General features: G+C 45.4%; 15 non-coding genes across 15 annotated transcripts; 12 read left to right on the forward strand and 3 right to left on the reverse strand.

The window, feature by feature from the left end:
- The first annotated feature begins 953 nt into the window (after window positions 1-953).
- trnar-acg (transfer RNA arginine (anticodon ACG)) lies at window positions 954-1,026 on the forward strand. The gene has a single exon. It is a non-coding gene; the product is annotated as a tRNA-Arg (tRNA).
- A 321-nt stretch (window positions 1,027-1,347) lies between these two features.
- trnae-uuc (transfer RNA glutamic acid (anticodon UUC)) lies at window positions 1,348-1,419 on the forward strand. The gene has a single exon. It is a non-coding gene; the product is annotated as a tRNA-Glu (tRNA).
- Window positions 1,420-1,544: 125 nt separating this feature from the next.
- On the forward strand, window positions 1,545-1,631 carry trnay-gua (transfer RNA tyrosine (anticodon GUA)). Its single transcript is given in 2 exon segments — window positions 1,545-1,581; window positions 1,596-1,631. It is a non-coding gene; the product is annotated as a tRNA-Tyr (tRNA).
- Window positions 1,632-1,746: 115 nt separating this feature from the next.
- trnae-cuc (transfer RNA glutamic acid (anticodon CUC)) lies at window positions 1,747-1,818 on the reverse strand. The gene has a single exon. It is a non-coding gene; the product is annotated as a tRNA-Glu (tRNA).
- Window positions 1,819-2,534: 716 nt separating this feature from the next.
- On the forward strand, window positions 2,535-2,606 carry trnae-uuc (transfer RNA glutamic acid (anticodon UUC)). The gene has a single exon. It is a non-coding gene; the product is annotated as a tRNA-Glu (tRNA).
- A 4,513-nt stretch (window positions 2,607-7,119) lies between these two features.
- Window positions 7,120-7,191, forward strand: trnae-uuc (transfer RNA glutamic acid (anticodon UUC)). Its single transcript has one exon. It is a non-coding gene; the product is annotated as a tRNA-Glu (tRNA).
- A 125-nt stretch (window positions 7,192-7,316) lies between these two features.
- On the forward strand, window positions 7,317-7,403 carry trnay-gua (transfer RNA tyrosine (anticodon GUA)). Its single transcript is given in 2 exon segments — window positions 7,317-7,353; window positions 7,368-7,403. It is a non-coding gene; the product is annotated as a tRNA-Tyr (tRNA).
- A 115-nt stretch (window positions 7,404-7,518) lies between these two features.
- Window positions 7,519-7,590, reverse strand: trnae-cuc (transfer RNA glutamic acid (anticodon CUC)). The gene has a single exon. It is a non-coding gene; the product is annotated as a tRNA-Glu (tRNA).
- Window positions 7,591-7,969: 379 nt separating this feature from the next.
- trnar-acg (transfer RNA arginine (anticodon ACG)) lies at window positions 7,970-8,042 on the forward strand. The gene has a single exon. It is a non-coding gene; the product is annotated as a tRNA-Arg (tRNA).
- A 1,381-nt stretch (window positions 8,043-9,423) lies between these two features.
- On the forward strand, window positions 9,424-9,495 carry trnae-uuc (transfer RNA glutamic acid (anticodon UUC)). The gene has a single exon. It is a non-coding gene; the product is annotated as a tRNA-Glu (tRNA).
- A 125-nt stretch (window positions 9,496-9,620) lies between these two features.
- trnay-gua (transfer RNA tyrosine (anticodon GUA)) lies at window positions 9,621-9,707 on the forward strand. The gene is given in 2 exon segments: window positions 9,621-9,657; window positions 9,672-9,707. It is a non-coding gene; the product is annotated as a tRNA-Tyr (tRNA).
- Window positions 9,708-11,333: 1,626 nt separating this feature from the next.
- Window positions 11,334-11,406, forward strand: trnar-acg (transfer RNA arginine (anticodon ACG)). The gene has a single exon. It is a non-coding gene; the product is annotated as a tRNA-Arg (tRNA).
- A 321-nt stretch (window positions 11,407-11,727) lies between these two features.
- Window positions 11,728-11,799, forward strand: trnae-uuc (transfer RNA glutamic acid (anticodon UUC)). Its single transcript has one exon. It is a non-coding gene; the product is annotated as a tRNA-Glu (tRNA).
- Window positions 11,800-11,924: 125 nt separating this feature from the next.
- On the forward strand, window positions 11,925-12,011 carry trnay-gua (transfer RNA tyrosine (anticodon GUA)). Its single transcript is given in 2 exon segments — window positions 11,925-11,961; window positions 11,976-12,011. It is a non-coding gene; the product is annotated as a tRNA-Tyr (tRNA).
- A 115-nt stretch (window positions 12,012-12,126) lies between these two features.
- trnae-cuc (transfer RNA glutamic acid (anticodon CUC)) lies at window positions 12,127-12,198 on the reverse strand. The gene has a single exon. It is a non-coding gene; the product is annotated as a tRNA-Glu (tRNA).
- Between the last annotated feature and the right edge of the window lie 302 nt (window positions 12,199-12,500).

The following is a 12,500-nucleotide window of genomic DNA, read 5'->3' on the forward strand; positions in this document are numbered from 1 at the left end:
CACTTTATCATTTCCTTTTATTAGCCCATCATTTTTGTTATTATTATTATTATTGGATTAGTTGAATAATATTTTAAATTGACAGTCCAACAATAGGCTGCTTTGTCAGTGGGATAACGGTTTCCATGAAATACCATGCGTCTTTTCAGATGCATTGCATGGGTACTGTCACAAGGACCTTGCTTTGCGACCAGTTTATAGTGTCTCTTATGCCAGCACAGGACTGGGAGGACACTGAACCCCATGGGCGAGGCAAATGAGAGCTCCCTCCAATGAGCCTGATGAAATCAAATTCAATAAACAATCTCTTCAGCTCATTCCCATATTCTTAAGGAAGGGGGTGGTCGCACACTAAAAGCCAAATGGCCTGCTCGAGGCACGAGGAAGTTCCCATATGGTCTAGCGGTCAGGATTTAAGCAGGGTAGGGCCTGGTTAGTGCTTGGATTGGAGACCGCCTGGGAATACCAGGTGCTGTAAGCATTATTGTTTAAAAAAAAAAAAAAAAAAAAGAGTCAATGAAATGTTTCAAAAATGCTAAATTGTCTCTTTTTTTCCTCAAAATGCCTGAAATAGTCTCTAAAAAAAAAAAGTGGTCAGGATTCCTGGTTTTCACCCAGGCAGCTCAGGTCCTGGTTTGCTCACTCTTTCCCATCAAGCCTGACTGTGTGCCTCTACCACATTTTGCAGCAACTGCTCAAGCAGGGCCACTAACACTTGAATTTTCCTCCAGGAGAGGAGATGTCTCTGACCCTGGATAACAGATCTTCCACTGAGAAAGTGCCACAGGATCTGTGGGAATATCCTAACAACACCACAACTTGCCATAAAAACAAAGCAACCGAGATCCCCAACATGTGACGCCTCCATCTCGAAGCTTTTAATAGCAGACCCCTCATTGGACCCCTTCCTGACGTTGGCTCCAGGCCTGTTAATGGCATGAGATAAAGGTGGTGGGTCAGTGGCGCAATGGATAACGCGTCTGACTACGGATCAGAAGATTCTAGGTTCGACTCCTGGCTGGCTCGCTCACCCTTTTTTGACAGTCCAACAATAGGCTGCTTTGTCAGTGGGATAACGGTTACCATGAAATACCATGCGTCTTTTCAGATGCATTGCATGGGTACTGTCACAAGGACCTTGCTTTGCGACCAGTTTATAGTGTCTCTTATGCCAGCACAGGACTGGGAGGACACTGAACCCCCTGGGCGAGGCAAATGAGAGCTCCCTCCGATGAGCCTGATGAAATCGAATTCAGTAAACAATTCCTTCGGCTCATTCCCATATTCTTAAAGAAGGGGGTGGTCGCACACTAAAAGCCAAAGGGCCTGCTAGTGGCACGAGGAAGTTCCCATATGGTCTAGCGGTCAGGATTCCTGGTTTTCACCCAGGCGGCCCGGGTTCGACTCCCGGTATGGGAAGTTTGTGTTGTCTTTGCTTCACTTATGGAAACGGACAGGACGTGTCTCTGTGCCTCTAGCACTTTTAGCCAGCAGGCGCAGCTCACGAAACCTGATAGGTTTAGGTTCTGTCCGCAGCCGGTGTGCCTTCGATAGCTCAGCTGGTAGAGCGGAGGACTGTAGGTGGCAAATTGGGAATCCTTAGGTCGCTGGTTCGACTCCGGCTCGAAGGAGGTCTTTTTCACACGCAAACATTTAATTGGCCATGCTTCTCGACGAGGCCGTCAGCGCTTGAGTGTGTAGTCCGCCTTTTTGCAATCACGACTGCTACAAGAGGGCAAAAGCTCATTCCCTGACCGGGAATCGAACCCGGGCCGCGGCGGTGAGAGCGCCGAATCCTAACCACTAGACCACCAGGGAAGGGTTGCTCACTCTTTCCCATCAAGCCTGGCTGTGTGCCTCTACCACATTTTGCAGCAACTGCTCAAGCAGGGCCACTAACACTTGAATTTTCCTCCAGGAGAGGAGATGTCTCTGACCCTGGATAACAGATCTTCCACTGAGAAAGTGCCACAGGATCTGTGGGAATATCCTAACAACACCACAACTTGCCATAAAAACAAAGCAACCGAGATCCCCAACATGTGACGCCTCCATCTCGAAGCTTTTTATAGCAGACCTCTCAATGGACCCCTTCCTGACGTTGGCTCCAGGCCTGTTAATGGCATGAGATGAAGGTGGTGGGCCAGTGGCGCAAAGGATAACGCGTCTGACTACGGATCAGAAGATTCTAGGTTCGACTCCTGGCTGGCTCGCTCACCCTCTTTTGACAGTCCAACAATAGGCTGCTTTGTCAGTGGGATAACGGTTACCATGAAATACCATGCGTCTTTTCAGATGCATTGCATGGGTACTGTCACAAGGACCTTGCTTTGCGACCAGTTTATAGTGTCTCTTATGCCAGCACAGGACTGGGAGGACACTGAACCCCCTGGGCGAGGCAAATGAGAGCTCCCTCCGATGAGCCTGATGAAATCGAATTCAGTAAACAATTCCTTCGGCTCATTCCCATATTCTTAAAGAAGGGGGTGGTCGCACACTAAAAGCCAAAGGGCCTGCTAGTGGCACGAGGAAGTTCCCATATGGTCTAGCGGTCAGGATTCCTGGTTTTCACCCAGGCGGCCCGGGTTCGACTCCCGGTATGGGAAGTTTGTGTTGTCTTTGCTTCACTTATGGAAACGGACAGGACGTGTCTCTGTGCCTCTAGCACTTTTAGCCAGCAGGCGCAGCTCACGAAACCTGATAGGTTTAGGTTCTGTCCGCAGCCGGTGTGCCTTCGATAGCGGTGCCTGGGAACCGTTCGTCTGTCTGCTTCGACCAATCACGTCTCTGCATGTCCATCTTTCTCATTTTTTGGACAGCCCATCAGATCGCAGCATTTCCATTTTCTCCATTTTACGACAGCCAATCACCGTGGCCCCTTTCCATCATTGCCGGATCATGCGCAGTAAGTCCACCTCCTATAAATCATATTTTTCACTTTTTTCATCAGTTATTTTGGTAAAAGCCACGCGAAGTCCGTCATATTTATTTTTGAAAAAGCCGCGTGAAGTCCGTATAAGTCCATAGGTAAGATTACTAGTTAATTAACTAGCTTTAATTCATAGTTTTTTAAATAAACTTTTACATTGTTTTATTTAAGAAGTTGACAGTGACATCGAGGTAAGATTTTAAGTTTACATTGTGTTAGGTAACGTTAAGAGACGTCGACGTTGTTGCTTTGTTTAGTCTCCTAACTATCTTAGCTAAGAATGAATGAATGAATGAATGAATGACAGAGAGAAATTAATGGGTTTAACTTACATTGTTATAATTGGTATAATGTGGGTACAACACCTGATATTGTGTTTGAATTAATGAGTTTTGTGTTGTGTTCAGACTGTGTTTACCAACTGATAATAATCTTATTATGATTGTACTAAATTACTTTTATATCTGCTACTACTATGTATCAATAAACACTGAGGTACTATGCATTAATATATTATACACTGAGGTACTGTGTATTCATATATAATACAGCCTACTATCTAATGCCATCTACATACAGGACTATTATAGTAGTGAGTTAAAACTACCCACAATGTGCTGAAGAGTTACAAATTTACAGTGAATAGTTAGAATTTTATTTACTCTAGTAATGGAAGAAGATGGCATCCAAATGCAAAAAGCACAGGGCTATAAGCTTTTATGGTTTTATAAGGTTAAACCTTCATAAGGTTTTCTGTTTTAGGGGTCTGGTCTTCTGAGGCAGGAAACAGGCCGTCACCCCGCCAGTGAAAGTGGCATGACCTGTATCTGAAGGTAAATTTAGATAAAGTGTTATGTGTACAATCTTAAAACATAAAGCTATGTCATATTGAAAGGGGTCACATATGATTCACTGCCAAACAATATTACAGTTTGAAAAATGTCCCGTGGATTTTAGGGGACAAATGCCTTTGTTTAGAGGGACACAGACATATATTTGTGGATTTCATATACAAAGGTATAGCCTCAATACTGTCCTAAAATTATGTAGTGTTGATGTTGTTGTCTCTATTATTAAATTTAATTTTCTTTTCCTTTAACCTGTAGCCTTCCAGGTCAGTGTCCTTTTTCAATGACACCTGGTCCCTTATCTACATCATCTGCTGCTACACCAGGGAAGATGGCAACATCTGGGCAATGGCAACACCTGCTCTCACCTCTCACCACAACTTTTACTATGGCATCAGTAAGTAATGAGTATTTACTGATACTGATATTTACATTTTTAGCATATTCAAATATATGCAGTGTAATAATAATAATAATAACAATAAATGTAATAATAATATATTATTATTATTATTATTATTATTATTACATTTAACAGTTTTCCAATGAGGACACCACTGCACCCTCCGCCCCAACAGCTGTGCCCACCAGCCTAGCTTCTGCTCCTCCGTACTTTCTGATCGTCCTAGCCTCTCTTCCCACTGCTACAACTACAAGTCCCTCTGGGACACCTGCCATGGCTCCAGCAGCACCACAGCAAGAACTGGTAGGTCCTTTGTGACATGTAAACAGTGTGAAAGATGTAATATTTTTCTGCCTGTGATATTGTTGTTATTTTATTTTTATATATGAAGAGTTCATATATAAAGAACTCTTTATGAAGAGTTGCATCGATGCAAAAGCCTCTAGGTGCCATTTGAAATTTTCTTCTAGAATGACAATTTTTATCAAGCTTGTATATTTAAGTTCAGTGATTTCACTTAAATGACAATGATAATTACCTATTAATTGTTATTTAAGTGAAATTGCTGAACTTAAATATACAAGTTTGATAAAAATCATCATTAAAGAAGAAAATTTCAAATGGCATTTAGAGGTTTTTGCATCTGAACTCTTCATATGCATATATTTAACAGGCTGAGGATGAGCGCAGTATCCCAGGGATGGACAGAGTGGACAGCCTGGCAGAGTACTTGGTGGGACTGAGGAATGAAACTGGACAAACACTTAACTCCCAGCAGGCCAGTACCATCATCCCCCTGCCCAGTGGCCAGACTGTTGTCGTGGCCACAGCCAGTATTATGGGTACATATACTTTCCCCAAAATGCTGGTATTTCACTTCACCAGTGGATGGAGGAGATGCGGAGGAAGAGGGCAGATAAGAAATAAACTGTTCAATATTCATCCCATATAGGTCTGGTCTGGCATTTCAAAAATAATTAACATAACAGAAAAAACACTGTATATTACAGTTTTTTGGTGTGAGCCTGATTTTGTCTTTTATATATTTTTGTTACCAGTTGACCAGAATCTTCTTCCTTTATTTCTTTTTTTATTTGGTTTATTTATTTATTTTATATTTAATTGTTCAATTCTTTTTTATATGTGCCATGCTTACTGTGTGTGTGAGAGAAAGAGATAATTAAGATGAATATTTTGCAATAAATGTTTAATATATTAAAACAGCAATCCTTTATTTATTGCCAACATTCACTCAGAGAAGACAATTACATTGTTGCAGTTCTTTCAATTCTATTTTATTTCATTTTAAATTAGATTGTATTGATGAATTGGGTACTTTTCTCAAGCAAATATGTAAATTACATACATACAAATAACACATATGAATACAGTAATAACTTTTTATCATTAATCATTCTGCGAGCCTGAGTCAAAACACTTTTGCAAAAATCCACCTTAACTATTTATTATTATTATTATTATTATTATTATAGACCTACATCTAATATAGTACATTTGAAGGAACTCCATATTCATATGGGTAATAAATAAATATAAACATGTATCCATACAATGAGAAATAAGTTTTTATAAAATAAGTGTTAAGGCATAAAAGCACATGACATTTATACATTTATGTTCGTTCATTCATTAAGAAACGATTAGAAAAGATATTGGGTGATTTTAAACTTGTCAGAGGTGGGATTCGAACCGACGTCGTTCACGTCAGTGATTTATCAATGAAACATATAAAAAGGCAATTTTCTAAAAAATATGAATAGCAATCTACCAAAAATCAAACAGACGGGTCAAAGGTGGATTTACCTTTTCCCTTTCCTTTCATTTTTTTCTCTTTTTTCCTTCTCTTTTCTCTCTTTTTCCTTTTCCCTCTTCTTCCCCTTCTTCCCCTTCTTTTTCCCTCTTCCCTTCCTCAAACAGACTATTGTTCCCCAGCTTTAGCTCAGCTGGTAGAGCGGAGGACTGTAGGTGGCAAATTGGGAATCCTTAGGTCGCTGGTTCGACTCCGGCTCGAAGGAGGTCTTTTTCACACGCAAACATTTAATTGGCCATGCTTCTCGACGAGGCCGTCAGCGCTTGAGTGTGTAGTCCGCCTTTTTGCAATCACGACTGCTACAAGAGGGCAAAAGCTCATTCCCTGACCGGGAATCGAACCCGGGCCGTGGCGGTGAGAGCGCCGAATCCTAACCACTAGACCACCAGGGAAGGGTTGCTCACTCTTTCCCATCAAGCCTGGCTGTGTGCCTCTACCACATTTTGCAGCAACTGCTCAAGCAGGGCCACTAACACTTGAATTTTCCTCCAGGAGAGGAGATGTCTCTGACCCTGGATAACAGATCTTCCACTGAGAAAGTGCCACAGGATCTGTGGGAATATCCTAACAACACCACAACTTGCCATAAAAACAAAGCAACCGAGATCCCCAACATGTGACGCCTCCATCTCGAAGCTTTTTATAGCAGACCTCTCAATGGACCCCTTCCTGACGTTGGCTCCAGGCCTGTTAATGGCATGAGATGAAGGTGGTGGGCCAGTGGCGCAAAGGATAACGCGTCTGACTACGGATCAGAAGATTCTAGGTTCGACTCCTGGCTGGCTCGCTCACCCTCTTTTGACAGTCCAACAATAGGCTGCTTTGTCAGTGGGATAACGGTTACCATGAAATACCATGCGTCTTTTCAGATGCATTGCATGGGTACTGTCACAAGGACCTTGCTTTGCGACCAGTTTATAGTGTCTCTTATGCCAGCACAGGACTGGGAGGACACTGAACCCCCTGGGCGAGGCAAATGAGAGCTCCCTCCGATGAGCCTGATGAAATCGAATTCAGTAAACAATTCCTTCGGCTCATTCCCATATTCTTAAAGAAGGGGGTGGTCGCACACTAAAAGCCAAAGGGCCTGCTAGTGGCACGAGGAAGTTCCCATATGGTCTAGCGGTCAGGATTCCTGGTTTTCACCCAGGCGGCCCGGGTTCGACTCCCGGTATGGGAAGTTTGTGTTGTCTTTGCTTCACTTATGGAAACGGACAGGACGTGTCTCTGTGCCTCTAGCACTTTTAGCCAGCAGGCGCAGCTCACGAAACCTGATAGGTTTAGGTTCTGTCCGCAGCCGGTGTGCCTTCGATAGCTCAGCTGGTAGAGCGGAGGACTGTAGGTGGCAAATTGGGAATCCTTAGGTCGCTGGTTCGACTCCGGCTCGAAGGAGGTCTTTTTCACACGCAAACATTTAATTGGCCATGCTTCTCGACGAGGCCGTCAGCGCTTGAGTGTGTAGTCCGCCTTTTTGCAATCACGACTGCTACAAGAGGGCAAAAGCTCATTCCCTGACCGGGAATCGAACCCGGGCCGCGGCGGTGAGAGCGCCGAATCCTAACCACTAGACCACCAGGGAAGGGTTGCTCACTCTTTCCCATCAAGCCTGGCTGTGTGCCTCTACCACATTTTGCAGCAACTGCTCAAGCAGGGCCACTAACACTTGAATTTTCCTCCAGGAGAGGAGATGTCTCTGACCCTGGATAACAGATCTTCCACTGAGAAAGTGCCACAGGATCTGTGGGAATATCCTAACAACACCACAACTTGCCATAAAAACAAAGCAACCGAGATCCCCAACATGTGACGCCTCCATCTCAAAGCTTTTTATAGCAGACCCCTCATTGGACCCATTCCAGACGTTGGCTCCAGGCCTGTTAATGGCATGAGATAAAGTAGGTGTTATGTCAGGCCTCTGAACAGTCAGACACCGACAAGCCATCCGCCCACTCGTTGGTGGGCCAGTGGCGCAATGGATAACGCGTCTGACTACGGATCAGAAGATTCTAGGTTCGACTCCTGGCTGGCTCGCACACCCTGTTTTGCTTCGCTGCCAGCCCATAGCCACTTTATCATTTCCTTTTATTAGCCCATCATTTTTGTTATTATTATTATTATTGGATTAGTTGAATAATATTTTAAATTGACAGTCCAACAATAGGCTGCTTTGTCAGTGGGATAACGGTTTCCATGAAATACCATGCGTCTTTTCAGATGCATTGCATGGGTACTGTCACAAGGACCTTGCTTTGCGACCAGTTTATAGTGTCTCTTATGCCAGCACAGGACTGGGAGGACACTGAACCCCATGGGCGAGGCAAATGAGAGCTCCCTCCAATGAGCCTGATGAAATCAAATTCAATAAACAATCTCTTCAGCTCATTCCCATATTCTTAAGGAAGGGGGTGGTCGCACACTAAAAGCCAAATGGCCTGCTCGAGGCACGAGGAAGTTCCCATATGGTCTAGCGGTCAGGATTTAAGCAGGGTAGGGCCTGGTTAGTGCTTGGAATGGAGACCGCCTGGGAATACCAGGTGCTGTAAGCATTATTGTTTAAAAAAAAAAAAAAAAAAAAGAGTCAATGAAATGTTTCAAAAATGCTAAATTGTCTCTTTTTTTCCTCAAAATGCCTGAAATAGTCTCTAAAAAAAAAAAGTGGTCAGGATTCCTGGTTTTCACCCAGGCAGCTCAGGTCCTGGTTTGCTCACTCTTTCCCATCAAGCCTGACTGTGTGCCTCTACCACATTTTGCAGCAACTGCTCAAGCAGGGCCACTAACACTTGAATTTTCCTCCAGGAGAGGAGATGTCTCTGACCCTGGATAACAGATCTTCCACTGAGAAAGTGCCACAGGATCTGTGGGAATATCCTAACAACACCACAACTTGCCATAAAAACAAAGCAACCGAGATCCCCAACATGTGACGCCTCCATCTCGAAGCTTTTTATAGCAGACCTCTCAATGGACCCCTTCCTGACGTTGGCTCCAGGCCTGTTAATGGCATGAGATGAAGGTGGTGGGCCAGTGGCGCAAAGGATAACGCGTCTGACTACGGATCAGAAGATTCTAGGTTCGACTCCTGGCTGGCTCGCTCACCCTCTTTTGACAGTCCAACAATAGGCTGCTTTGTCAGTGGGATAACGGTTACCATGAAATACCATGCGTCTTTTCAGATGCATTGCATGGGTACTGTCACAAGGACCTTGCTTTGCGACCAGTTTATAGTGTCTCTTATGCCAGCACAGGACTGGGAGGACACTGAACCCCCTGGGCGAGGCAAATGAGAGCTCCCTCCGATGAGCCTGATGAAATCGAATTCAGTAAACAATTCCTTCGGCTCATTCCCATATTCTTAAAGAAGGGGGTGGTCGCACACTAAAAGCCAAAGGGCCTGCTAGTGGCACGAGGAAGTTCCCATATGGTCTAGCGGTCAGGATTCCTGGTTTTCACCCAGGCGGCCCGGGTTCGACTCCCGGTATGGGAAGTTTGTGTTGTCTTTGCTTCACTTATGGAAACGGACAGGACGTGTCTCTGTGCCTCTAGCACTTTTAGCCAGCAGGCGCAGCTCACGAAACCTGATAGGTTTAGGTTCTGTCCGCAGCCGGTGTGCCTTCGATAGCTCAGCTGGTAGAGCGGAGGACTGTAGGTGGCAAATTGGGAATCCTTAGGTCGCTGGTTCGACTCCGGCTCGAAGGAGGTCTTTTTCACACGCAAACATTTAATTGGCCATGCTTCTCGACGAGGCCGTCAGCGCTTGAGTGTGTAGTCCGCCTTTTTGCAATCACGACTGCTACAAGAGGGCAAAAGCTCATTCCCTGACCGGGAATGGAACCCGGGCCGCGGCGGTGAGAGCGCCGAATCCTAACCACTAGACCACCAGGGAAGGGTTGCTCACTCTTTCCCATCAAGCCTGGCTGTGTGCCTCTACCACATTTTGCAGCAACTGCTCAAGCAGGGCCACTAACACTTGAATTTTCCTCCAGGAGAGGAGATGTCTCTGACCCTGGATAACAGATCTTCCACTGAGAAAGTGCCACAGGATCTGTGGGAATATCCTAACAACACCACAACTTGCCATAAAAACAAAGCAACCGAGATCCCCAACATGTGACGCCTCCATCTCAAAGCTTTTTATAGCAGACCCCTCATTGGACCCCTTCCAGACGTTGGCTCCAGGCCTGTTAATGGCATGAGATAAAGTAGGTGTTATGTCAGGCCTCTGAACAGTCAGACACCGACAAGCCATCCGCCCACTCGTTGGTGGGCCAGTGGCGCAATGGATAACGCGTCTGACTACGGATCAGAAGATTCTAGGATCGACTCCTGGCTGGCTCGCACACCCTGTTTTGCTTCGCTGCCAGCCCATAGCCACTTTATCATTTCCTTTTATTAGCCCATCATTTTTGTTATTATTATTATTATTGGATTAGTTGAATAATATTTTAAATTGACAGTCCAACAATAGGCTGCTTTGTCAGTGGGATAACGGTTTCCATGAAATACCATGCGTCTTTTCAGATGCATTGCATGGGTACTGTCACAAGGACCTTGCTTTGCGACCAGTTTATAGTGTCTCTTATGCCAGCACAGGACTGGGAGGACACTGAACCCCATGGGCGAGGCAAATGAGAGCTCCCTCCAATGAGCCTGATGAAATCAAATTCAATAAACAATCTCTTCAGCTCATTCCCATATTCTTAAGGAAGGGGGTGGTCGCACACTAAAAGCCAAATGGCCTGCTCGAGGCACGAGGAAGTTCCCATATGGTCTAGCGGTCAGGATTTAAGCAGGGTAGGGCCTGGTTAGTGCTTGGATTGGAGACCGCCTGGGAATACCAGGTGCTGTAAGCATTATTGTTTAAAAAAAAAAAAAAAAAAAAAGAGTCAATGAAATGTTTCAAAAATGCTAAATTGTCTCTTTTTTTCCTCAAAATGCCTGAAATAGTCTCTAAAAAAAAAAGTGGTCAGGATTCCTGGTTTTCACCCAGGCAGCTCAGGTCCTGGTTTGCTCACTCTTTCCCATCAAGCCTGACTGTGTGCCTCTACCACATTTTGCAGCAACTGCTCAAGCAGGGCCACTAACACTTGAATTTTCCTCCAGGAGAGGAGATGTCTCTGACCCTGGATAACAGATCTTCCACTGAGAAAGTGCCACAGGATCTGTGGGAATATCCTAACAACACCACAACTTGCCATAAAAACAAAGCAACCGAGATCCCCAACATGTGACGCCTCCATCTCGAAGCTTTTAATAGCAGACCCCTCATTGGACCCCTTCCTGACGTTGGCTCCAGGCCTGTTAATGGCATGAGATAAAGGTGGTGGGTCAGTGGCGCAATGGATAACGCGTCTGACTACGGATCAGAAGATTCTAGGTTCGACTCCTGGCTGGCTCGCTCACCCTTTTTTGACAGTCCAACAATAGGCTGCTTTGTCAGTGGGATAACGGTTACCATGAAATACCATGCGTCTTTTCAGATGCATTGCATGGGTACTGTCACAAGGACCTTGCTTTGTGACCAGTTTATAGTGTCTCTTATGCCAGCACAGGACTGGGAGGACACTGAACCCCCTGGGCGAGGCAAATGAGAGCTCCCTCCGATGAGCCTGATGAAATCGAATTCAGTAAACAATTCCTTCGGCTCATTCCCATATTCTTAAAGAAGGGGGTGGTCGCACACTAAAAGCCAAAGGGCCTGCTAGTGGCACGAGGAAGTTCCCATATGGTCTAGCGGTCAGGATTCCTGGTTTTCACCCAGGCGGCCCGGGTTCGACTCCCGGTATGGGAAGTTTGTGTTGTCTTTGCTTCACTTATGGAAACGGACAGGACGTGTCTCTGTGCCTCTAGCACTTTTAGCCAGCAGGCGGAGCTCACGAAACCTGATAGGTTTAGGTTCTGTCCGCAACTGGTGTGCCTTCGATAGCTCAGCTGGTAGAGCGGAGGACTGTAGGTGGCAAATTGGCAATCCTTAGGTCGCTGGTTCGACTCCGGCTCGAAGGAGGTCTTTTTCACATGCAAACATTTAATTGGCCATGCTTCTCGACGAGGCCGTCAGCGCTTGAGTGTGTAGTCCGCCTTTTTGCAATCACGACTGCTACAAGAGGGCAAAAGCTCATTCCCTGACCGGGAATCGAACCCGGGCCGCGGCGGTGAGAGCGCCGAATCCTAACCACTAGACCACCAGGGAAGGGTTGCTCACTCTTTCCCATCAAGCCTGGCTGTGTGCCTCTACCACATTTTGCAGCAACTGCTCAAGCAGGGCCACTAACACTTGAATTTTCCTCCAGGAGAGGAGATGTCTCTGACCCTGGATAACAGATCTTCCACTGAGAAAGTGCCACAGGATCTGTGGGAATATCCTAACAACACCACAACTTGCCATAAAAACAAAGCAACCGAGATCCCCAACATGTGACGCCTCCATCTCAAAGCTTTTTATAGCAGACCCCTCATTGGACCCCTTCCAGACGTTGGCTCCAGGCCTGTTAA

Source organism: Pimephales promelas, chromosome 5 (genome assembly GCF_988280905.1).
Source record: "Pimephales promelas chromosome 5, fPimPro1.hap1.1, whole genome shotgun sequence".
Classification (NCBI taxonomy): Eukaryota; Metazoa; Chordata; class Actinopteri; order Cypriniformes; family Leuciscidae; genus Pimephales; species Pimephales promelas.